This window comes from Gossypium raimondii, chromosome 1 (assembly GCF_025698545.1).
Source record: "Gossypium raimondii isolate GPD5lz chromosome 1, ASM2569854v1, whole genome shotgun sequence".
NCBI classification, from domain to species: domain Eukaryota; kingdom Viridiplantae; phylum Streptophyta; class Magnoliopsida; order Malvales; family Malvaceae; genus Gossypium; species Gossypium raimondii.
The window spans coordinates 2,603,639-2,631,197 of record NC_068565.1 but is presented as its reverse complement, the minus strand read 5'-3'; the positions used below and the strand labels follow the sequence as shown (position 1 = coordinate 2,631,197).

The window sequence follows — 27,559 nt, the reverse complement described above, 5'->3', positions numbered from 1 at the left end:
GAAACTCCACTCAATTATGCTAGATCTACTCTTAAACAGAGACTTTTGCTCCACTGAAATAAGCACATTAAACATGAATTAATACCCCCAAAATATTAAAACACAAAATAAATATAAATAATTGAGAACAAGAATCAGTTATGTATCGCGTAAAAACATAAATTAAATAATAAGATTTATCATAGGTTTCATCCTCCCTTGGTATCTAGGGAATTTAGTTCATAATCCTAAATAGGAACATCTCGAAGTTAGGATATCCACAAGACAAAAAGAAACTCAATAAAACTTCGAATGAAATTAAATGGAGATATTCGATCTTGAGGGAGATCCGCTTCTGAGTTGATTCCAATGGCGTTCTTCGAGTGTTTTCTCTGATCTTCTCTAATTGCCCCATTATTTCTTCTTCTAATTGGTACTTATAGACTTTAAAATGCTTAAAAAGTCTAAAAATTAAGCTTTTCTACGTAAAAGAGAAGCAGGGTGCGAAATCAACACATGCTGGCACATAGGCGTGTGGCCAACCCGTGTGTCTCACACGAGCATATGCCTAACCCGTACGAAAATGCCCAGGCCATATGGATCTTGAAAATAGCTCTTTTTATCCGATTTTGGCTTTTTTTTTGCTCCTTTCACTCCCCTATGCTCACCTAAGTATAGAAACATGAATTTAAAGGATTAGGAGTATCAAATTCACTAATTTACATAATAAATCATCCAAAAACGCATCAAGAGTAGGATTAAAAATATGTTACTTTTATGGCTTATCAGGTCTCTCGGCATTATTATGTCTGGCGGATCTTAACGGGAAGGTGGTCAGTGCGAGGATTACCGAGGGTGCTCCTCGGATTATTTGGTTTGGGTGGGGAACGTTTCAGTATCTTTACTATCCATAGCGCATGCAATTTATCGAGGGATCTCTTCGGATTATTTGGTTTAGGGTTTAGGGTTTAGGGTTTTATCATGGATACAATTTATCGAGGATTATCGAGGGTGTTCCTCAAATTATTAGGGTTTCATTGTTTCCAATTTATCGAACAATCGGAGAACAGAACAGCGCATGCAATGGCTAAAGATGGGTTGTCACGCGATGAAGATCGATTTTGGGTGGAGGAATCCCAGGCTGTCGTTACTGCTACGACTACAGAGAATCATCGACTACTGGATCCGCCATAAGTCCTGCTCGAATATATGGCTTTTGTGGGGTTTTTTATAATCTGTTCCCCACTGTTTGGTTCTGTTGATCACTGGCTTGATTATCGAAGTATCTAGCTTGTGAGATGTGAGCAACCGCCGGTCAAAGTTTCTCCCATGGGGGGGTTTGTTTTGTGTTTTTTGAACCGTTTATTTTGAGGACTTTTGGTTTACATTGACAATTATTTTTCTCCTTTTTAATAATACATTTTTCGCTCTTATCAAGTGTTTAAAATTTTATACAATAATTTAAATATATATATATATTAATAAATACAAAAGACCAACTTGTGCATCGCACGAAAAAAATAATAGATAGATAAATTTCAATACTTAAAATTTATTTCTAAAAACTAATAAAAATAAATAATTTGCATCTTTATCTACCATCAAAGTCTGTAAGAGCTACATCATTAACTGAAACCTTATTCTCAACAACATGGCTAATTAGTGGTGCTTGAGTAAAAGCAGGTTGTTTTGAAGGGTGAAGATTTGAAATCTCATTATTAAGCATTGAAACAATAGTAGCCATAGTGGCTTATCTTTAGCATATTCCTGGACACATAGCAATCCAACATGTATGCATTTCCATATTTCTTTCTCATTCTTTAATTTAATTTTGACTTTGAAATAATCTTGTCTACTAAGCTCCAAATGTTGCCTTCGTTCCATTGTCTCCCCGCTTGTAAACAAAAAACAACTTTGCTTAAATTATCCAACCTAACTTGGCCCAAAATTTTGAACTCAAAGCTTCTAAAAAGTTCAATTGGCTCAATTCGATATAAATAACAAGCTACAGAAATTCTCTTGATTAGGCTCAACTTCAAGCTTAATTATTTGTATTCAAGCTCGAGTTAAACTGCAAGCTACTCAATTCAAGTATTAATTTTCTCAAACTCAGCTTGCAAGAAAAATAATTCAAGTATTAATATTCTTAAATTTAGCTCACATGGTTGTTGGACTCAACTATTACTGAGCTGAAATCAAGTTTTCTTGAACCAAACCCATCTTGCAAATACAGCTTCTTACACCCTGGGTTTTAGTTCTCTCAATTGGCATAATTGTTGTTACAACTTACACAAAAACGTGGGTTTGAGTGCACTTAAATGTGCATTATTCTCCAAATTAAAAGTTCAAAGGAATTACGAATGGTAGTAGAAATTATATATGTAATCATTGAATTTTGTCCTGGAATAATTTTGTGTTTAAAAAAATTACATTTTGACCCATAAATTTTTTAAAATTACATTTTGACCCCTAAAATTTTTCAAAATTACATTTCAACCCCTAAACATTTTGAAATTACATTTTGATCCCTAAACTTTCTCAAAATTATGTTTCAACCCCAAAAGTTTTGCTGCCATTACATTTTGGTCCCTCTGGTAGCCATCAACGCAAGTTGCGCCTGCAACAGGCTGCGGCCGACCTAGGCCCTCCCTAGCCCACTTGCTACCTGCAAAAAGGAAGAAAAAACATCAAATTTAAAAGGGGATTTCAAACCCTCAAAAGAAAGAAAGAGGAGAAAAAGAGAAAGAAAAAAAACAACAAGACAAAAAAAATCAGCAGCAAAAATGAAGAAAAAACGGTGAAGAAACTTCAAAAAAAGTTTTCATTTCTTTCTCACAACCACCGGAGGCGGACGAGAGCGACGAAGCGCGAGTGGAGGACCGGAGCAACGCCTTGGGTCTTCGGATTTTCGAAAAAAAAAGAAAAATAAGAGAAGGAAAAAGAAAATGGGAAGAGGAGAGCGAGAAGTATGCCGGCAATCACCGTCGGCCAAGAGGACAGCGGCGGCGTTGAAGAGGGCTAGGAGAACTGGAAGAGGAAGAAGGAAGAAGAAGAGAGAAGAAAAAGAGAAAAGAAAAAAAGAGAAAAAAATCAAAAAATAATAAAGCAGCCGGGTCTAATTGATCCGACCCGTCCGACCCGTGACCTGACCTGGCACTACCAAGCAGCAGGCCATTCCAGCGCAGGCCCAGGCCTAGGAAGCAGCCCAAAAAAAAAGCAGAAAAAGAAGACCTAGTAGCACAGGCTTGACCCAATCCAGCAGGCCCAACAACAGGCCCAATCCAGTAGGCAGCCCAACAGCAGCCAGCAGGTGTGCAGGCCCAGCAGGCCGACCCAACAAAAAAAAGAAAGAAAAGGAAAAAAAGGAAAAAAGAAAAAAAAGTTTCAATTTGCGTAACCCGTTCGACCAAGCTCGTGTTTCGGATCTTTTCGGTAATTTTGTTTATTTCACTTTTAATTTAATGTTCGTATTTTTATGCTATTTCATTTTAATGTTATTAGTAATTTAAGCATTTTTATATTTTTTGTATTTATATTTTTTAATTTAATTTAATTTAATTTAATTTTAATTCAATTTAATTTTATTTTTAATATTTTTAATAAATGAGGCAACGAATCGATTTAACATTAAATCGTCGATTTCATCGCTATGTTGGGTGAATATTACCGGTTTATGTTAAATACGATACCCCCTTTTAAAAATTGGAAATATTCAAAAAATTCATGTTTTCAAAAAAAAAAAATCTCGCGCTTCAAAATTTTCGTGTCTTCAAAAAAAATTCTCGTGTTTCAAAAAATATTCGCGTTTTCAAAAAAAGAATAATAAGGCAACGAATCGATTTGACACTAATTTGTTGATTTCATTGGTATGTTGAGTGAATATCATCGGTCCGTGTTAAATACGATACATGCTTAATAAAAAATCGAAAAATTTGTGTTTAAAAAAATTCGATGTTTCAAAAATTTTCACGTTTTCAAAAAATTCCCGTGTTTTCAAAAATTTTCGTGTTTCAAAAATTTTCGTGTTTTCAAAAATTCTGATGATCAAAAATTTTTTTTCATGTTTCCTAAAAAAGTTCGTGTTTCAAAAATTTTCGTGTTTTCAAAAATTTGTGTGTTTTCAACAATTCTCGTGTTTCACAAATTTTCGCGTTTCAAAAAAAATCGGGTTTTCAAAAAAAATTTGCGTGTTTCAAAATTGTCGTGTTTTCAAAAATTTTCGTGTTTTTAAGAATTTTTGTGTCTCTAAAGTTCTCGTGTTTTAAAATTTTTTCGTGTTTTTCCAAGAAAATAATTGTTTTAAAAATCTTCGTGTTTTTTTAAAAAAATTCGTATTTTGATTGGATCACAATTAACTATTAAATTGAACTTATATTTTGAAAATTAAGACAACGCGCGTTTAACGAGATACCAATTTTGGGCGTCGCGAGGGTGCAAATACCTTCCTCGCGCGTAACCGACTCCCGAACTCTAATTTTCTCTGGATTTTCACGTAGACCTAAAATTACCTCTTTTTTAGAAAAATTTTAAAAAAATAATTTTTTCTTCTAAAATGAGAATTTATTATGTGTCCGATCACACCTAGGAAAAAAATCGGTGGCGACTCCCTTTTTTTTAAATAAATTAAAACTTTGCTTTCAAATTTTCAATAATCACCTCGACTAGCACCCGCGTAATTTTTTTTAGGTCGCTACAGCTGGCAACTCCGCTGGGGACTTTTTTTTTTTTGAGAGTGGAGTCTAATGTGTAACACCCCCTAACCCCAAACTGTCACCGGAACAGGGTTACGAGACATTACCGGACATATTAAACAATTTACAAATAAACAAATCATAAATGACCAACATATTAAAATAAATCATAAATTCTTATGTTTGTTTACCAATTGACTTTTTTTTATAATTTTTTTTACAAAAAATTTCGACAGCATTTCTGCTTATTTTACCTAAAACCCCCTGTAATTTAAAACCATTTCATTTTCAAATAAAATCAAATCAACCAATTCATGTCACATTCTCATTTTCTATTCTAAATACTTCTAATCAAACTCAATCTATATAATATCAATTTAAAATTTAACAATGTACTAATTAGATAAAAATAGATAAACTTCTTTCATTAAAATTCATAAACTTTAATACTAACATTTTTTAACCATTTATATTAAAACATAATAACATTTATACACAACCTATGTACATGCCACCTTTACCAAATGAAAAATACATCACCAAGTTTTGCTGAAGCCGGGATTAATCTGGATGTTGAACCGGGACCTTTGACTTCTATTGACCTGTGCACGGAAACAACCGTACGCTGAGTATTTTATACTCAGTGGTGTTACCATAATTCAAATTATAACAATAATAAACATATAATCCATAATTCGTATATACAAATTTAGATTTAAATTCCATATTTCAACAATAGCAATTCATCAATTGATATCAAATATCCACAATTTGATTTTGGACACATCATGAACTTTGGTTTATTTCTCAATCTCTTATCACATTTCAATTCACAATTCAACTTTTTCATTTCATTTCAATAGCTCATTTGATTAACTCGTTCGGTTTATCATTTCATCATTTACCCTATTAACAAAACTCAGACTTTGGCGGATACACGGATCCAACCAAACACACCAGAATGGCACCCACTGCCTCATCGGATAGTTCGAAGCAATAGTTGACACCCAGTGTCTCATCGGCCAAGCCGAAGTGAGTTGGTACCCAGTACCTCATTGAATCTATCCGAAGAAATATAGTGACACCCAGTGTCTCATCGACTTGAGGTCAAAATATCCCTAAACTCTTCCAATCCTATGGCATGCCAACTATATCCGACTCAGCCCGACTAGTTAATAGGGTATTTAAATCACAAATAACCTCTATTCAATCACAATTTCTCACATTTTCAATTCAATCATTTCTCCATCTTTCAATCAATAATTAATCCACAAATTCACACATTTTCACAACTCAATACATTTCCAAACAATTTAATATCATTCATAATTCGATTCAAATTCATTTCCCAATTTCAATCAACAAACAATTCAATTATTAATTCAAATCAACTATTCAATTTAATTCCCACTCATCTTAATAATAATAATAATAATAATAATAATAATAATAATAATAATAATAATAATAATAATAATACTTACCTCACATTTCATTTACTAAACACATAAATTAAAATTTAACATTTAATAATAAATAACTTGAATTATAGTAATACAAACCGTGATTTTCTCGAGTTTACTCCTCGATAATCTTCTCTTTTCCCTTCCGTGCCGATGCTTCTGGTTCTTTGTTAGCTATGAAAATAATAATAATTTATACTATTAATTACAACACTAATTATAATAAATAATTGAATTTCTATTCAATTTCTTCCTTATTCTCAATTTAATCCTAACTAAATTCACTTACTTTCCTAATTCAATTCACACTCTATTTCTATTCAAATTTCATCCAAACTCAAATTTAACGATCAAAATTTCAGCATATTTTTCTAATTTCGAATTTCCCTCAATTTAGTCCCTAAAACATAAAATTTATAGTTTCTTTTACAATTTAATCCCTTTATCAATTCTAACTTAAAATTCATTCAATTAAATCCCTAATTCAACAATTTATTCAACATAAACCCTACTCAAAAATCTATTAACTTTCAAATTTTCAACTTAAATCCAAGAGTATTTCACTCTAGGATTCCAAAAACGTCAAATTTATGAGAAAATGACTTGATTTAACTTACCAATTAAACTTCAAGCTTCAAATCCCTAGTTTTCCCTTTTATTTTTCTTTCCCTTTTCTTTCTCCCCTGTTTCGAATGGTCTATGTTTCTATTATGTTATTCTTTTGTTCTTTTCCTTTTTATTTTAACTTACTTTACTTTGTTTCCTTTATTTTATTTCTTTTATGTTTAATTAATTATTATTTATAAAATATCTATTTTAATAACAAATATAATTAATACATTTGTACCATATCATAACCTTACATTTGTCTTAATCTAACTACTTCATCAAAAAAATCTTTTAATATAATAATTTAATTAATAAATATCTTTTACTTAAATTTTAAGTAAATAAATAAATGTAATACACTTGTATTTTATTTTTACCACACACTTGACAAAATCATAATTTATTATTACCCAAAATCTTATACTAATTATTTAATTATTAAATATCTTTTAATTTAATAATAACTAATAACTAATAATAAATAATAAATATCTTATACTAATTAATAAGCAAATTAATTTTACAAACTACAAATATATACATATTTTAATTTCACATGTATTATTTTATCACCATCCATTTGTCTACTATTTACTTTATTTATTAATAATAATAATAATAATATAAAACCTTAACAATGGTTAATAATTATAATTATAATATATATAATATTTATGTATAACTCAAATAAAATCTTAGATTTTAATGCTTGTATGCCGCCTCATTTCATATAAATGGCTTAATTCCATTTTAGCCCTTTTACTTTCTTTTAATCTATAATTAAACTTTCACTTCTATTGCAATTTAATCCTTTTTGCTAATTACTCCTAATTAAGCTAAATTCACTAAATAAAAATCTAATTAAACACACAACTAGCCTCGTAAATATTTCTAATAATTATTTTCAAACTCAATTTACTAAGACAAAGGCCCGATATTATACTTTTCCGATGCCCGTGAATTTTGGGTCATTACATGATGTTAAACGCGTGTTGTCAAAATTTTCAAAATTTCTTGTTCAAATTAATTTTTAATCGTGATCCTTGAATTTTATTTTTGAAAAGTCATGCATCTGTATCCGGTTTTTAAATTAATATTTTTCTAACTTATTTTATTTTTCATTTTTTTTTCCGCTCTAAGTTTTACGTTTTTTTAGTTTGTTTTTTTCAGTAAAAATAAAAAATAAAAAAGGTTTGTGAGTTTCTCCCCACACACTGTGCACTTGCATTCTTGCATAACATGAGCTCTCTACCCGGGCTCCGTCCGTTTAAGTGGAAGTAAACACTACGCCTTCGTGAGTTAACTCGTCCCTCCGCACAGGCTAGAAAATTACTTTCGGGTTACATATGACTTATGCTTTCGTGAGTTAACTTGTCCCTCTACATAGGCATAAGTAAATGTAATCCCTTGAATTGAGCTCGCAAGCCCATGACGGGTGATAACCGAGGCTCCATACTAACCTTAGTAGGTAACAGTATGGACAATTCGAGTACCTTTTTAAAACTGAAACCACATATAGTGAACCGTACGAGCCACCCAATTAGAGCTATGTCGAACCTCCATCCGTTGGATAGCTACCGAATAAGTACATAGGAGAAACGATTCTTACCTTGTATTTCTTTTACATTTATAGTTATTTGCAAAAGAATCGGGTCTATTTAATAAATTGGATCGGGTAGATTGATGAGCATGTGGGGTAAGTTTATTTTGTAAAGCATTATGGGGTAAAAACAAAAAAATAAAAAAAGTAGGTCAGTTTGTTAGATTTTCCATAGTTTTTCTTTGTTTTTATTTGTCGTGATTACTAACTAAGTTTATTTGTCTTTATTTTATTTCTCATCATGCATCATAGGCATTTTATTGGTAAGGTGTTGGTTAAAGATTGGTTGCCAAAAACGGGTTTTTGATGGAAGAGTTAATTACACAAGTAACCGTGAAAAATGACATAGTCCAAGATTGGTCTTCGAGGACCCAGAAAGCAAAATGGACAGTTTAAAGGAAAGATATATCTCTGATCTTTCCGGGAAGGCGACTTCGAATGCTCGTCAGAATAACTCCGAAGATTTGACTAGGATCTGGAAACAATGAGACTCAGGCACTAGGGGCATCTTCATTGGCAAAATATTTTGTAATGGACTCTTTTGATAAATGAAACGCCAAAATATGGGGCTATCTTGAAATCAACAGCAAATTCTTGTATATTTATTCATGACTAACATTCACTTGTCATTCATTCATTCATGCATGTATTGCATATACATATCACCCTAGCCATTCATTAAGGCTAGGACCGCAAAATCCGCAGTTGTGACACTACAATTCTGGAATCACGTCATTCTTATAGAACGCATCTAAGAGCTAGAGCTATGGATGCTGAGCTCAACGAGAGTGATACAATTAAGGATGTTTCAATGATACACCCCTGTCCTCCTGAATATGTTTTGAACAATTGGACTGTTGTGGACCTTCTTGTAGTTTCTAAGTTCTCTCTCGAGTAATACCCAATGTTACTTCTCCATTATTTTGTGTGTTCCTAAGTGATGGGATTCCTTTTATAAGAGTTTATGTTTGCTCTTTATCATTTCAATGAACATTAATGAAGATGCATTTTGTCATGGTCTTTTTGTTTCTATTAGTGTCATAATTATTCCCGCTTCTCATAGCTTTTTCCTACACATATATTATATCATTCCATAACATTGTGTGTGTTGATTCCAATACTTTGATGCTCCTCTATAGTATTCTTTCCCATTCACCTTTCTGTGCTTAGATATCTATAGTATGAACAATCCCGTTACAAGTCCTAAAATCAATTTCGAGAAGGCTATTTGTTTAGGAGAATTCGAAGCCGAGAAAGATGCTAAAAATTGTGTCCCGCCTCTGACTTATTGAGAATGGTTGAACAAGAAGAGAAACAGATTCTACCCCATCAAGAATCTGTTGAGGCAGTGAACTTGGGGAATGAAGAAAAGAAACAAGAAGTGAAGATTGGGACTTCCATTTCAGAAAACACCAGGCAGGATTTAATCGCCTTGCTCCATGAGTACAAGGATGTGTTTGTCTGGTCTTATCAGGATATGCCAGGGTTGAGCACAGATATTGTGGTCCATAAGCTCCCACTGAAACCAGAATGCAAACCTGTTCAACAGAAGCTAAGAAGGATGAGACCCGAAATGTTGTTGAAGATAAAAGAAGAAGTCAATAAACAATTTGATGCTGGCTTCCTACAAGTCTCCAAGTATCCAGAATGGGTAGCTAACATAGTCCCGATACCGAAGAAAGATTGCAAGGTACAAATGTACGTGGATTATCGTGATTTGAACTGAGCAAGCCCTAAAGATAATTTTCCTTTGCCACACATCGATACGTTAGTGGATAACACGGTAAAACATTCTTTATTTTTGTTCATGGATGGTTTCTCGGGTTATAATCAGATAAAGATGGCTCTCGAAGACATGGAGAAAACCACATTCGTGACAATGTGAGGAACATTCTGCTACAAAGTGATGCCATTCGGATTGAAGAATCCTGGGGCAACATATCAGAGAGCCATGGTGATGTTGTTCCATGACATGATGCACAAAGAAATAGAAGTTTATGTCGATGATATGATTCCCAAGTCCCGAGGAGAAGAGGAGCATGTCGGGAACCTCAGGAAATTGTTTGAAAGATTAAGAAAGTTTCAGTTGAAGCTTAACCCAGCAAAGTGTACATTCGGGGCTACCTCGGGAAAATTGCTAGGTTTCATTATCAGCGAGAGAGGTATTGAGGTTGATCCAGACAATATAAAGGCCATATAAGAACTGCCACCTCCGCGTACACAAAAAGAAGTCAGAGGATTTTTAGGAAGGTTGAATTACATTGGTAGATTTATTTCTCAACTTACCAACTAATGTGATCCAATTTTTTGACTCCTTCGAAAACATAATTCAGGAGAGTGGAATGAGGAGTGCCAAGTGGCCTTCGACAAGATAAAATAATATCTGTCTAATCCTCCGGTGCTAGTACCGTCGACCCTTGGAAAACCCTTAATATTGTACCTGACCATGTTTGAAAACTCAATGGGTTGCGTACTGGCGCAGTGTGATGAGTCAGGGAAAAAAGAAAAAGTGATTTACTACCTCAGCAAAAAGTTCATAGAATATGAGGCAAAGTACCTGTCAATTGAAAAATTCTGCTGTGCATTGGTCTGGGTAGTTCGAAAGCTCAGACAATACATGTTGTATCGTACAACGCGGTTAATTTCAAAGCTAGATCTATTAAAGTATTTGATGGAATCACCCGCACTCTCAGGGAGAATGGAACGATGGCAGATCTTATTGTTTGAATATGACATTGAGTATGTGAGCCAAAAGTCGATAAAAGGAAGCGCGATAGCTGACTTCTTGGCAAGTCGAGCAATGGAGGAATATGAGCCGTTGAGATTTGACTTCCCGGATGAAGACTTGATGTGTATTTTCGAAGGTGAATCATTAAAAGATCAATCATGGAAGATGAGTTTTGATGGTGCATCGAACGCGTTGGGGCACGGGATAGGAGCAGTCTTAGTGTCACCGGAAGGAAACCATTACCCGCTCACTGCCAGATTAAATTTTTTCTGTACTAATAACATAACAGAATATGAAGCTTGCATCATGGGACTTCATGCAACTATTGAACGGAAAATAGAAATCTTAGAGGTGTATGGGGGCTCAACGTTAGTGATTTATCAAATTCACGGAGATTAGGAAGTGAGAGATTCAAAATTAGTCAAGTATCGCGATTTCGTGGCGGAATTGGTCAAAGAATTCAAAGAAGTGACTTTTCAATACTTCCTACGAGAGGAAATCCAATTGGCTGACGCCTTGGCCACATTGGCTTCAATGTTCACAGCAAACAGAGAAACTGAAATAATGCCTTTCCAAATGAGCATATATGAGGTCCCCGTACACTATTTTAGCATTGAGAATGAGTCAAATAGACGACCGTGGTTTCATGACATCTTAGAGTACGTTAAGAATCAAAGGTATCTCGAGCAAGCAAACGAGAATGACAAAAGAACAATCAGAAGAATGGCGACTGGTTTTGTTCTTGATGGGGATATCCTATACAAAAGAGGAAAGGATTAAATGCTCCTGAGATGCGTGGACAATGTTGAAGCCAGAAGAATACTTGAAGATGTCCACGAAGGAATTTGTGAAACGCTTGCTAATGGGTTTACTACGGCTAGGCAGATTATGAGACTTGGTTATTTTTGGCTGACGATGGAAAGAGATTGCATTGGATACGCACGAAAGTGTCATAAGTGTCAAATTTACGGCGATAAAATTTATGCAGCTCCCTCGCCCCTTCATGTCATGACTTTTCCATGGCCTTTTTCTATGTGGGGCATGGATGTCATAGAGCCAATTTCCCCGAAGGCTTCTAATGGACACCGGCTCATCTTAGTGGTTATAGATTACTTTACAAAATGGGTAGAAGTCAGTTCGTTTGCTAATGTGATGAAGATCACAGTCTGCAGGTTCCTAAAAAAGGAGATCATATGTCGATATGGTTTGCCTGAGAGAATCATTTCAGATAATGCTTTGAATTTGAACAACAAGATAATGAAAGAAGTGTGTGAGCAATTCCAGAAAAAGCATCATAATTCCTCACCCTATCACCCAAAAATGAACGGAGCTGTCGAAGCGGCCAACAAAAACATTAAGAGGATTATCGGGAAGATGACTGAGACATATAAAGATTGGTACGAGAAGCTACCGTTTGCTTTGTACCCATATCGCACCTCTGTACAGACGTCTACGGGGGCAACTCCTTTTTCTCTAGTCTACGGGATGGAGGCCGTTCTGCCTATCAAAGTAGAGATCTCATCCCTGCGCGTCTTGATAGAGACAAAGTTAGAAGAATCAGAGTGGGTTCGAGCTCGATATGATCAACTAAACCTTATTGACGGGAAACGCTTGAAGGCAATTTGTCACGGATAGATGTATCAGAAAAGAATGATCACGGCCCATGATAAAAAGGTGCGGCCAAGAGAATTCCGCGAAGGGGAACTGGTACTAAAAAAATCCTCCCGATACAAAGAGACTTTCAAGGAAAATGGTCACCAAATTGGGAGGGGCCATACGTTGTAAAAAAGACATTCTTAGGAGGGGCTCTGATTCTCACTGAGATGGATGGGAAAGAATTACCTAATCCAGTGAACTCAGATGCTGTGAAGAAATATTATGCCTAAAAAAACAAAAAAAGAAAAAAAAGAAAAAGATAAATCAAGATGAAAACCCGAAAAGAGGGTCTTGATAAACAAAGGATTAGGATGAAAACCCGAAAGGGTGTCCTAATGGAGCAGATTCAGACTTAAGGAGCAAGACGACTTAAACAGGGAGTCAACTGGCAAGGTTGTAATATTTGAAGCATTCTCAGAAGCTCGAAATCTTTTACATGAGAAGCTGTGCTCAGAAAAGATCCAGGACGAAGAAACGTGGAGAAGTTCATGCGTTGGATATCTAAAGCATTTTGTAGCTACTAGATTCAGTTTCCTTTCTTTGTGATGCTTTCTTTATTAAACTATTCCTTGTCAATTTTCTTTGTTGCTTTTGAAATAATTTGAATATGAGGTATTTCTTTCATGCCTACTTTGCCATTTTTCATGCATCTCGTGTTTGATTCATTTAACTGATAAATGGTACGATGACATACTCTAAACGAAAGGAATGTTGGGCATTACCTAGATGAGAATTTGACATGTACAAGGGCCCCAAAACAAGAAACAAGTTCAACAATGAGGCAAGAAGGGGAAATATGAAAATGTGGGTCACCCGACAAATTCAAAGATGAGTACAAAATCGGAGAGAAAAATTGATGATTGAGGCGATGAATGCAGTCCCTTACGAAGAAGGGGCATGTGACAAATAGTTCAAAGTGCATGGCATGATCATGTAGGCATAAAAGCATTTAGGACAAACACGTGCATGTCATGATAACATCATACATGACATATACATGCATCCCAACAGAGCAGGGAATTTTGGGAGAAGTCTACACTGAATCAATGAAAATGAGGCTTTTAGTTTTACTCGATGTTTTTTGAAACCCTGTTTCTTTCAAAAATTATTTTTTCAATTTCTGTTTTTTCAAAAAAAAATCAACTCATATTGTGAGAGGTGAGTTGAGCCTCGGGTCACATGCGGAGGTATTTCTTGTAAATTTATGTTTTTCAAAAATCAACTCATATTGCGAGAGGTGAGTTGAGCCTCGAGCACACGCCGAGGTATTTTTTAATTTTTGTTTTAAAAAGAATCAACTCATATTGTGAGAGGTGAGTTGAGCCTCGGGTCACGCTGAGGTATTTTTCAATTTCTATTTTTCAAAAATCAACTCATATTGCGAGAGGTGAGTTGAGCCTCGGGCACATGCCGAGGTATTTCTTTTAAATTTTTGCTTTTCAAAAAATAAAAATAAAAATCAACTCATATTGCGAGAGGTGAGTTGAGCCTCGGGCACACGCCGAGGTATTTTTCAATTTTTGTTTTTAAAAAATCAACTCATATTGCGAGAGGTGAGTTGAGCATCGGGCACACGCCGAGGTATTCTTTTCAATTTCTGTTTTTCAAAAAATCAACTCATAATTCAAGAGGTGAGTTGAGCTTTGACTCACACGCCGAGCTATTCTCGATTGCTGCTTTTCAAATAAAAAGAAAAATTTTGGATGGTCGAACAAAATTCAGTGCTTTTAAGTCTTTGCTCTATCCCTGTTTCACAGCGATGAGCAAAGAGGGGCAGTTGTAATCACTGAATTTTGTCCTGGAATAATTTTGTGTTTAAAAAAATTACATTTTGACCCCTAAACTTTTCACAGCGATGAGCAAAGAGGGGCAGCTGTAATCACTGAATTTTGTCTTGGAATAATTTTGTGTTTAAAAAATTTACATTTTGACCCCTAAACTTTTCTAAAATTACATTTTGACCCCTAAACTTTTTCAAAATTACATTTCAACCCCTAAAGATTTTGAAATTACATCTTGACCCTTAAACTTTCTCAAAATTATGTTTTGACCCCAAAAGTTTTGCTGCCATTACATTTTGGTCCCTCTGGCAGCCATCAACGCAAGTTGCTCCTGCAACAGGCGGCGGCCGACCTAGGCCCTCCCTAGTCCACTTGCTACCTGCAAAAAGGAAGAAAAAACATCAAATTTAAAAGGGGATTTCAAACCCCCAAAAGAAAAAAAGAGGAGAAAAAGAGAAAGAAAAAAAACAACAAGAGAAAAAAATCAGCAACAAAAATGAAGAAAAAACGGTGAAGAAACTTCAAAAAAAGTGTTAATTTCTTTCTCACAACCACCGGAGGCAGACGAGAGCGACAGAGCGCAAGTGGAGGACCAAAGCAACACCTTGGGTCTTCGGATTTTCAAAAAAAAAAAAGAAAAAGAAGAGAAGGAAAAAGAAAAGGGGAAGAGGAGAGCGAGAAGTATGCCGACAGTCACCGTCGGCCAAGAGGACAGCGACAGCGTTGAAGAGGGCTAGGAGAACCGAAAGAGGAAGAAGAAAGAAGAAGGGAGGGCAAGAAGAAGAGAAAAAAGAAAAAGAGAAGAAAAAAAGAGAAAAAAATCAAAAAAAATAATAAAGCAGCCGGGTCTAATTGACCCGACCCGTGACCCTACCCAAGACCACCAAGCAAAGAGCCATTCAGTATGAGCCCAGGCCCAAGCAGCAAAAAAAAACAAAAAGAGAAAAAAGGCCTAGCAAAGACAGGCTGACCCAATCCAAGAGGCCCAACAAGAGCCCAATCCAAAAAGTGCCCAACAACAACCAATAGGTGTGCGAGCCCATGAGTGCCCAACAAAAAGAAGAAAGAGAATGAAAGAAAAAAAAAGAAAGAAAAAGAAAAAGAGGAAAAAAGAAAAAAGGTTCAATTTGCGTAACCTGTTCGACCAAGCTCGTGTTTCGGATCTTTTAAGTAATTTTGTTTATTTCACTTTTAATTTAATGTTCGTATTTTTATGCTATTTCATTTTAATGTTATTAGTAATTTATGCATTTTTATATTTTTTGTATTTATATTTTTAATTTAATTTAATTTAATTTAATTTTAATTCAATTTAATTTTATTTTTAATATTTTTAATAAATGAGGCAACGAATCGATTTAACATTAAATCGTCGATTTCATCGCTATGTTGGGTGAATATCACCGGTTTATGTTAAATACGATACCCCCTTTTAAAAATTGTAAATATTCAAAAAATTCATGTTTTCAAAAAAAAATCTCGCGCTTCAAAATTTTCGTGTCTTCAAAAAAATTCTCGTGTTTCAAAAAATATTCGCGTTTTCAAAAAAATAATAATAAGGTAACGAATCGATTTGACACTAATTCGTTGATTTCATTGGTATGTTGAGTGAATATCATCGGTCCGTGTTAAATACGATACGTGCTTAATAAAAAAAATCAAAAATTTTGTGTTTAAAAAAAATTCGGTGTTGCAAAAATTTTCACGTTTTCAAAAAATTCTCGTGTTTTCAAAAATTTTCGTGTTTCAAAAATTTTCGTATTTCAAAAATTTGTGTGTTTTCAACAATTCTCGTGTTTCATAAATTTTCGCGTTTCAAAAAAAATCGGGTTTTCAAAAAAATTTGCGTGTTTCCAAATTGTCGTGTTTTCAAAATTTTCGTGTTTTTAAGAATTTTTGTGTCTCTAAAGTTCTCGTGTTTTAAAATTTTTTCATGTTTTTCAAAGAAAATAATTGTTTCAAAAATCTTCGTGTTTTTTTAAAAAATTTCGTATTTTGATTGGATCGCAATTAACTATTAAATTGAACTTATATTTTGAAAATTAAGACAACGCGCGTTTAACGAGGTACCAATTTTGGGCGTCGCGAGGGTGCTAATACCTTCCTCGCGCGTAACCGACTCCCAAACTCTAATTTTCTCTGGATTTTCACGTAGACCTAAAATTACCTCTTTTTTAGAAAAATTAAAAAAATAAATTTTTCTTCTAAAAAGAGAATTTATTAAGTGTCCGATCACACGTAGAAAAAAAGATCGGTGGCGACTCCCTTTTTTTAAATAAATTGAAACTCTGCTTTCAAATTTTCAATAATCACCTCGACTAGCACCCGCGTAAATTTGTTTAGGTCGCTACAATATATAAAAAAATTTTCTTATAAACTTACATATCCCAAGAGGCTAAGATCATATTGATAGTTGTAAAAGCTTGTGCTTTTTCTTCCGCTAACAATCTCAAGCAATAGAACTCCAAAGCTGAATGCATCTGATTATTCTAAAAATTGCCCTTGCATTGCATACTCAGGAGATATCTAACCGTTGTAATCGAAAAACACCATTCTGAGAGATTATAACTTCAGGATCTTTGATGGATTTTGATGGTGTTGTTGTGTCTAAAGCAGTGGCAAATAGTAAGTAAAAGCAAGATATTAAAGCTAGTAAAACAGAGTAGCTAATAGTTTTTCCTATAATCTCTTCCCAGAACTTGGAAGAGACGTTATGATTTATGAATGATATTTAACTCAACTCAATTTTTTCCAGTTTAAAAAACTGTCTGATTTTGATATGATGTAATGATATTTCAAGGCAACTGCAAATTTTTACATCAAGATTTGAATTTTCTTCAAGTACTAATCACTACCTATTTTGTATTAGAATATTGTATTCAAGTAGCATGTCACCTTGTTCATGGAAATCAATACTTATAGGCTAGAGCTGCTCATGGGCCGGGCCGGGCCCAGAAAAAATTTCGGCCCGAAATATGGGCCTGAAATTTTGTCCAGGCCCGACCCAAGAAAAAAATCATAGGCCCGAGCCCGGCCCGGGCCGGCCCATTTTTTAAATAAACACCAAAAAGAAAATTTTAAAAATAAAAAAAGTATTTTAAAAATAATTTAAAAATAAAAAATTAAAAAAAGTATTTTAAAAATATTTTTGAAAATAAAAAAATAAAAAATAAATATATTTATTATATTCGGGCCGGGCCGGACCAGCTTAAGTTGACTCAAATTTTCAATCTTAAAGCTTTAATAGAGTTAATTGAAGTGTTTTAACTCTGCTTGTTTTGCCTAAGTCTATAATGAGCTTCACTCCTATGCATAACTTCAAGCTTGATTATTTGTAATTAAGCTCGAGTTTAAACTAAAAATTTTCAATATTGATTAAGATTGAAAAGCCTTGCAAGCTACTCAATTCAAGTATTAATCTTGAAATTCACTTGTGAGCTACTCGATTCAAGTAATAAGATTCTCAAATTCAACTCACAGGATTGCTTGACTCAATAATTACTGAGCCAAATTCAAGTTTTCTCAAACCGAACTCGAATAGCTCGCAAATACAAAATCTTACACCCTAATTCCATCCACCAAGATCTCTAACTATCTTATAAACTTACATGCACTACACCAAAACAGGCTTTTAGCGGCATTTCTAGTGGCGTTTGGACAAAAAACGCCGCTAAAAATTGAGTATTAGCGGCGCTTTACATAAAACGCCGCTAAAGATTGAGCATTAGCGGCGCTTCCAGAAAAGCGCCGCTAAAAATGAGCATTAGCGGCGCTTCTTGGAAAAACGCCGCAAAAAACCTAAGCCCAACGACATCGTTTTTTGACCTTTCGGGGCATTAGCGGTGTTTTTGAAAAAGCGCCGCTAATGCTCAGGCTTTTAGCGGCGTTTGTGAAAAAGCGTCGCTAATGCTCAGGCTTTCAGCGGCGTTTTTAAAAAAGCGCCGCTAATGCTCAGGCTTTTAGCGGCGTTTTTGAAAAAGCACCGCTATTGTTCATGCTTTTAGCGGCGTTTTTAAAGAAGCGCCGCTAATGCTCTGGCTTTTAGCGGCGTTTTTGAAAAAGCGCCGCAAAAACATTGAAAAATATTTGTTAAAAATGAAAAAAATAAAATACTATTATTCAAAATAATGTTAAATTTTTTTGGCTACATGACTGATTGATTTTTAATTTATATATTAAATAATTTCATATATAATTGTAAAAGATACGATAGTATTAATTTTAAAATATTTAATTAATTATTATTATAGTTTAAGGTTTAATATATATGGTTTAGGGTATATGGTTAATTTAGGATTTAAGGCCAGTTTAGGAGTTACAATTTTAAGGTTTATAGATTATGAAATTAGGGATTATGGAATAGGGATTCTGGTTTAAGGGTTGTGATTTAAGGGTTAGGGGTTAGGAATTTGGGTTAGGGTTTAGGGTTTAGATTAATTAGTATTTTTTAATTTATATATTAAATAAGGTTTAGGGGTTAGTAGTTAGGGGTTTGGGGTTTGGGGTTAGGGTTAGAGGTTAATAGTTAGTGATTAAAGGTTTAGAGATTCGGGGTCGGGTTAGGGTTTAAGGTTTAAATTAATTAGTATTTTTTAATTTATATATTAATTAAGTTCTTATATAATTGTAAAAGAGGGGTTAAGGGTTAGGGGATAGGGGATAGTAGTTAGGGGTTAGGGGTTTGGGGCTAGGGGTTAGAGGTTAAGAGTTAGTGATTTAAGGTTTAGAGATTTGGGGCCGGGTTAGGGTTTAAGGTTTAAATTAATTAGTATTTTTTAATTTATATATTAATTAAGTTCTTATATAATTGTAAAAGAGGGGTTAGGGGATAGGGGATAGGGGTTTAGGGTTTATGTTTTATGATTTAGGGTTTAAGAGATAGGGGTTAGGGGTGTAGGGCTTAGATTAATTAGTGTTTTTAAAATTATATATTAAATAATTTCTTATATAATTGTAAAAGAGATAATATTAATTTTAATTTATTAAAAGTATGATTATAGATTAAATTATTTAAGAGATAATAGATCAATTTTATATATATTAAATGGTTTAGGATTTAATGTTTACTTCAGAATATATTAAATGATGAAAATTTATAAAATTAATTAATGTTTTTATATTTAAAAATATTTAATCTAAATTTAGATTAAATGGTTTAAACCATTTGATGTATTTAAATATCATACCACGGTAATTTATCCTGACTTTACCCTACTTTTTAAACCATGGTATGAGATAGGCTAGTCTCCCACTAAAAATAAGCATTAGCGGCACTTTTCGGAAAACGCCGCTAAAAATGAGCATTAGTGGCGTTTTTAGAGAAGCGCCGCAAAAAATCTAGGCCCAACGATGTCGTTTTATTGAGTTTTTGAGGCTTTAGCGGCGTTTTTGAAAAAGCGCCACTAATGCTCTATTTTTAGTGGCGTTTTTGAGAAAGCGCCACTAATGCTAATATTTATTCTAAGCGCCACAAAATTCATTTTCAAAAAATTTGGAGGAGCAGAACGACGCGCTGCGATTCCTCCCTCTGCGATTCGATTGTTAGCTTCTCCCACTCTATTTTCACAGCGGAGGCACTGTTCTCATCTCGTTAAATCTAATGGAAAGCGATTGTTTCTCATCGACACTTCAGCTTTGGTAAATTACAATGATTCCTTCTTTTGTTTTAGAAACTGTATTTTTGTTTGATTTTGGGAATCTTGATAATATCTGAAGACATGGTGCATTATACTTATAGGTTAGGAGATTAGAGGCAGAAGGTCTGCCTTCGAAGCAAGCCGAGGCAATAACAACAGCCATGACTGAAATTTTGAATGACAGCTTAGAAAATGTGTCTCTTTCAGTTGTTTCCAATACTACTTGCTCAATTCCTTCCCTTCCATTTCAATGAAAAAGAATTCAACCATGGTTTACCATCCTATTTATTTAGAAAAAAAAAAAGAGAGGAAATCAGGTATATTTAATTGTTTAATTTGGGTTACAAACTTTATCTGTTTTTTATATGTTTATCTCACAAATTTTCTTTTATCTGCTTTTTACATGTTTATCTCACAAAGTTTGGTTTATCAATTGTTTTACCTTCACTTTTTTAATGTGTTTCATGTGTTTATCGGCTAATTTTGCTTCTATTTATTATTATTTCCACTGAGAACAAAACTTGAGGTATTCATTTATTATTATTATTATTATTTGATTCATTGCACTGTGATATTTGGATGGAAAACAAGTTTAATCAGGGTGGCTTGGTGGTAAGGTTTAATGGTTGCTCATGAGATTGAATTATTTATGATTAATTCATATTTTTTTTACCAGACATCGTAGCGGGTTGTATGGTAAATTTGTTTTTTCCAATCTGGCATGGTTGTGTTATCTTTGCTATGCTTTCAGGACATCAAAAGAACTCAAAGGTGGTTTCTCCTATCAAACCTGAAGAGCGAAAATCGTCGTCACTTATTGAAGTGCCTGCATTATCATTAGAAGAACTGAAAGAAAAGACAGACAATTTCGGATCAAATGCTTTAATTGGGGAGGGTTCCTACGGAAGAGTTTATTATGAAAACTTGAATGATGGAAAAACTGTGGCTGTTAAAAAGCTTGATGTTTCCACTGAGCCCAATACTCTTTTCTCTTAGATTTGTTTATATTCTGATATGTAATTTGGGGTCTTCTACAGGATGCTGAAGAGTGTTGGACACAACTTTTATACACCCTTTCTCAGTCTCTTCGATCAGCTGGTTCTATGTAGGTTTCTTGTTCTTTGTCATTTAGATATACTGAGTTATACTTACTGGCAAAATTTGAGCAAGTCCATGGTGCCTTTAACAACTGAAACAACTGAAACAGTTTGAAGCTGTTGCTTTTGGTTTATCAAACTTTTTCTTCAAAATTAGGGATCTCTTATTTGGAGCAGTGTTACCTTGCATAGTTCTTTTGCCACTGCAATGCTTCTCTAGCATATATCTTTCTAATTTAGCAGCAATCATCTCTTTTAGAAAAAAAATTCTAATCTCTCGCTGTCTTTTTTTTTTCTTTCTATAGTGAAAATATAGATACTGTAAAGGACCTTATTGGTATTGACCTTGCAGGTAGGTAGATATCTACAGATTTGATAGTCATTTTTTTTCTTTTTAATATGATGACATTACCTAGTTAGACAATTTATATATGCTGATGCCATTTTCTATAACTGTTGAAGAATTGTAGCTGCTATTCAAATTTTCAAATACCACTAGTGCCGTTCATGTAAGAAATACATGTAAAAGCATATCATCTTTATACCGAGGGAAAAGATAAAGAATTTCAAATTTCAACTAGTCTAAACAAGCAAAACCAGAACATCCTTCTACTTATGCCTACATCGATATAGTTTATGCAGTTTTTAAGTTCAAATCTGTATTCCTTTTTGTCCTAGCCACTGTTCCATGCAGTTTTCGTTACAAATTAATGATTCATCCTTCTGTAGCTTCATTGGCTTCCAAATGAAGAATACTATTTCTAATCGTTAACGCATTTATTGTTAACATGAGTTAATAATATTTCTGTATTTTGGGTGTTTGGTTGATGAGAAAATATAAGAAAATTTGGTAAAAGATTTTTGATGAGAAAAAAATTATAAATTTATAATTGTTAACTAGTAGATTGAGCTAGGTAATGGTGGTGGTGCTAATTTGCCTGCAATCAAAGAGAAGTTTGGTCAGTACATGGTGAGTAGGTGCTCCACCTTTACGGCGCAAACATGTTTACAACATTGCTACATAGTTCACTTAAGTTTTTAATAAGAGCTTGATCTGAATTTCAGACCTTGCTTCAGGTGACGATAAGTGGGAATGGGCAAGTTCCATTACTGGCTATTTCAAGCAATTTGTTGAAACCATTAATGTCTTCTCTACTAAAAAAAGTCCTACTGCAAATATACATTTTTTTCTAAAATCTGTCATGTTTACATACTGTTGATTGAATTGTGCAAGAGCCCTAATACTTTTCTTAGTTCATTGGCAGGGAAGAGGAAAGCAAAGTTCTATAAATATTGGAGCAATGCAATTTAGCATTAGCAATATCATCTATATCTTACATCCCCCAACTGTCGAAGCTCACTAAATTGATATGCACACAAGATTGGTGCAGATGCAATCAGATGGTATGTATGTGCATTATGTTTGATTTTTTCACACAATATCAATTTTGGTTCATTATATATCACTAAAAAGATCTTGCTGCACAGGAGAATGGGTGTGTATTCTAGTATCTGTTGCAATACACTTTAGGGAGCAGTACTTGAAGTACTTGTTCTTCATAAGCTTATTTCTTAAACAAAATAACTTACATTGTGTAGTAATTGATTGTGAGGTAGCTTTATAGGTATCTGAGTCTTTTTATACTAACTATTTATTGCAATTGGTTCCAAATATTTGGTGAATTCAATTATTAATTTGCACTGCTAGTTTCGTGGTGTCATATGCCTTTTGTGTTAGAATTTGAATTGTTCCCCCTAAACAATTTTCTCTATGTACAGGTTTGATTGTGGCATGTTTATGTTAAAATATATCGACTTCTATAGCAGAGGCTTAAGTCTTTGTTTTGAGCAGGTAAGTCCATGGAACAATTTTTCATCCTTGTAGTTCATGTTTTATTTTGATTTTTCTGTGATTAAACTCTAGTACTCAGGCAGTAGTTGTTGGGATGTAAAATCTATTGTCCATCTGCCTAAATATATGACAAAAGGCAGAAGTACATATTGGAGATACTCTCACATGCACATTCATTCGTTTGAAACCCGATATCTGGTTTTTTGTCTTTGAATTGAGTTGGATTTTTCCTTGCTTATGTAGGAACACATGCCCTATTTTCGTTTAAGGACCGCCAAGGAAACTCTGAAACTGAAAGCTGATTGATCGGATGTGTATGCCGGCTTTCATCAACTACTTTCGAAGACCTTACTAGGAATTGAAATGGTGTGCAAAGAGATTGCTTCTTCTGATCTGATTTTTCAATATAAATACTGGACAAAGTATGGATATTTCTTGTCAGTTGCATTTACTGCTGTTAGTAAAATAGGATTCTCTTCTTAGGATCTTAGTTTCTTCACTTGTATTAGACTCAACAATGGCTTGCATTGCATTGCATTGGTGTTGATTTTACAATTTTTAACTTTTATTAATTATTTACATTTTCTCACTTTTATTAATTTTTATTATTATTTAAGTTTCCTTTATTTGCCTTCTTTTATCATTTTCATAGAAAATTTAATTTAAATAATATTTTTTTATTTATCCTTAAAAGTATATTTAAAGTTCAAATTTAAAAAATAAAACATAATACAATATTTATCATAAAAATAAATATTATTTGATTAAAATAAATTTTTTAAATGTTATGTTTTTTGTGGCGTTTATGTTTTTTGTGGCATTTTTGCGAGAAGCGTCGCTAAAGGTTTGTTTTTTAGCGGCGTTTATGATAAAAGCGTCGCTAAAGGTCATGTTCTTTAGTGGCGTTTGTGATATAAGCACCGCTAAAGGTCATGTTCTTTAGCGGCGTTTGTGAAAGGCGCCGCTAAAGGCTTAAAAAAATGCCGCTAAAAGTATATTTTGCTGTAGTGATATCCCAAGAGGCTAAGGTCATCCTTGTTGTAAAAGCTTGTGTTTCTTCTTCCACTAACAATCTCCAGTAGTAGAACTCCATAACTGAACACGTCAGATTTCTCTAAAAATCGCCCATGCATTGCGTACTCAGGAGACATATAACCACTGTATTTTAACATAAAAAACAACACCAATTACAGCTCTTATTTAAACCTGTCCACGAGCCAACTTGAATTAAGAATAAATAATAAATAATTTAAAGTTAACTATAAAAATATAAAAATATATTTTTAATATTTTATTTATAAAATTAAACTCGATACAAGTATGGAAATGTATCATCTTTAAGCATCAAATCCGACCATAGACATATTTATACCATATTTTATTAAAAAAGAGCATAAAAAGAAATGGTAAGAAGGAAGTTCCAACTTACTAAGTTCCGACAACCCTTTTAGTGTTGGCTTGATTTTCGTCACCTCCAAAGATCCTGGCTATCCCAAAATCTGAAATTTTTGAGTTTAGCTCTTGGTCAAGTAAAACATTACTTGCTTTTAGATCTCTGTGTATAATTTTCAATCTTGAATCTCTATGAAGATAAAGCAATCCTCGACTGATCCCTTCAATAATATTAAAACGTTTTCTCCAATCCAAGAGTTTTTGTTTAACGGGATCTATAACAAAATTTAAACATAAAAACCTACTAAATTAATAATGAATTCCTATAATTGAGGATCTAAACTACAACCATCATTGTATTTCTACCATGATTGTAGACATAATTGAAGTTATGTCAATAAATTGAAATAAATATTAAACGGTGAAGAGAATCAAAATATCACTACACCTAAATTTAAATTTTGTGAACGGAAAAAACATTTATGGGAGAACATTATTTTTTTAAGGGATCCTATAAAATTTGAATAAATTACTAACCGAATAGAAAAGCGTCCAAACTTTTGTTGGGCATAAACTCGTAGACGAGCATCTTCTCTTCTGCTTCAACACAACACCCAAACAATTTTACCAGATTTCGATGTTGGAGCTTAGAAATAACCGCCACTTCGTTCATAAATTCTTCCAAACCTTGCCCCGAAGCTTTCGACAATCTCTTCACTGCTATTTCCTTTCCATCATCTAATGTTCCCTGCACTCAAAATTCAGACTACAATACTTTGATTGAAAAAAAATGTCATTTCATTGACTCTGGATTCACCGGTTTTAGGATAATTATCATCATCGGCTCAAAATTCGAATGGATTTGGGTCAGATTGTAGTAAGCTCGCAAGTTGAACTTGCTTTCCTACAAAGTTCTCGACTAACGAGCCTGGCCTACAAGCTCATTATAATCCGGCTTTGGGCCGGTGATGATTATCCTAATAACCGAAAATCGCTATTATATATTACCCTGTAAACCGGACCAAAACCACCCTGCCCTAGCTTTTTTTGGGGATGGAAGTTGGTCGCGGTGGCAAGTTCTTCGAAATTGAATAGTGGAAGCTGCTGGAGTTTAACACCGATTGAACTTTCTCCTATATTTTCACTATGAAATTTGTCTTTGATATGTGTCCGTCTTTTATTCCTTCCTGTGATGGAAATCAAAGAAGCAATGAGTTGAAGGCTAAATAATTTCCCACAGTTACTGTTGTAATAACAAAGACGACCTTACTACTTTTCCCTTTATCTGCAAATCCAGAAACTTGGTTTATGAAACTTCAACCCAAAAGAATTGCAAATTAATTCACCCAATTTATCTAACACATGGTCCACGTTATTAAATATAAAAGTATATCTGAAATGAGTGCGAATTTTGAATATATATATATATATATATATAATCAAATACGAATATGTAACTTATATAAACGAAATTAATGGAGCAAAACTGAACAATTTAATTTCACTTGCATTCGACCTTGAACTTTTACAATCGTACTCAATCAAGTTTAGAGCTCTTCTCCATATTCGCGTTCGACTCAATTCTATTTCAATTTTATTTTATTTTATCTAAAATTTGAATTTAAATTGAGTAAAAATACCTTTAAATCCAATTTTACCCGAAAAGAACTCTTAAAGAATTTACATATTTCTTAAAAGAAAGTGACTACAAAGATTAAATAAATAAAGATGGACATTTTACCTCTTTGTTGACCCATTCTACGCAATAAGAAGAGTGCATAAATTATTATAATCACCACCATGCCTGAAATTACTGTTGTAATAACAATTATCTCACTATTCCATTTATCTGCAAGTCCAGAAACATGGTTAATAAAACATCTATACCAAAAATGAAGATTAATTGATGCAATTCGTCACACACATGGTCGATATGGAAGACAAGTTTACCAAGTTCCGAAGATGGCAGACGAATGTAAAGATCGACTCCCCGATTAGAGAATTTCTGGACATCAATCAAATCTCCACTCCATAACATGCAACCAATGCCAGCATCATACGCATAAGCCACACATGAACAATTCTTCATGCATTGATCTTTGCATTCGCCGTTAGTTATTGATGACTGGTCTGGAAATGCTGGCACTTTCATCTTCTTCAGCTTTAAAAACCCATCATCTCCTTGGCCTGCTTCACTTCCATTGTTGTTATCTCTTTGGCAGTGCAAAGGGGTAGTCCTAAAACACCCACTACTCCAATTACCTCTACTCCATTCCTCTATATTCCTAGGCTTAAATCCTTTCAAACAACTGCAAATGGGTCGTTTCGTTGAATCGCAGATTCCAAATGCCCCACACTTTCCATAAACATCACAATCTGTTAGATAACTAGAGTACCCGTTTATCCAGTCCGCTTTCCCCGCATCCCATATTCGTTCAACGTATCTTCCGTTAGACTCTAATTCAAAGTATATCAACCTAGAGTCAGTAGAATATTCGTAAGTTTCGTAATAAGTTTTTTCTACATCATCTGCAACCACATAAAACCCATCAAAATAAACTCTATTAACATTTATTAAACCAATATAGATACGACCATTCCATGGGCCGGTCCGAAAATATATCTGGTTATTGTTCCAAATGACACCCTTCGGGATGCTGAAAGGTTCAATGCCTTGAACAAAGTTGCCATTAGATGGGTCATCAGGGCTTTTCCATGATTTCGTCTGCACCTTACAACCCGTTTTTACATCAGTGCTGATCTTCATAGTTTGAAGGAATACATTAGAAGGATGTTGAAAACTCTCACATAAGATGCTGCTTCCTCCATTCTCACCGTTATTAAGGACAAGGTTTCCGAAGTGTAAAAGTTATGCAGTTGTTGCATTCGGAACCAAATTCGTTACATTTGTTGACCTTGTTGGCACATAATTAAATTAATCTTGTACAAATAAATTATGAAAAGTTAGAAGAGTGAAGAGACTTGAATATGAAGAGTGAAGAGACTTGAAGATGAAAAGTTACACACATTATGAAGAGTGAAGAGACTTGAAGATGAAAAGTTACACACATGCAT

At 33.9% G+C, this 27,559-nt stretch overlaps 1 long non-coding RNA gene and 1 pseudogene across 1 annotated transcript; one reads left to right on the top strand and one right to left on the bottom strand.

Moving 5' to 3' along the window:
- Positions 1-1,570: 1,570 nt before the first annotated feature.
- Positions 1,571-27,559, bottom strand: LOC105786638 (G-type lectin S-receptor-like serine/threonine-protein kinase At1g11330; annotated as a pseudogene).
- LOC105775682 (uncharacterized) lies at positions 22,748-23,681 on the top strand. Its single transcript, XR_001127696.2, has 2 exons — positions 22,748-23,092; positions 23,336-23,681. It is a non-coding gene; the product is annotated as an uncharacterized LOC105775682 (long non-coding RNA).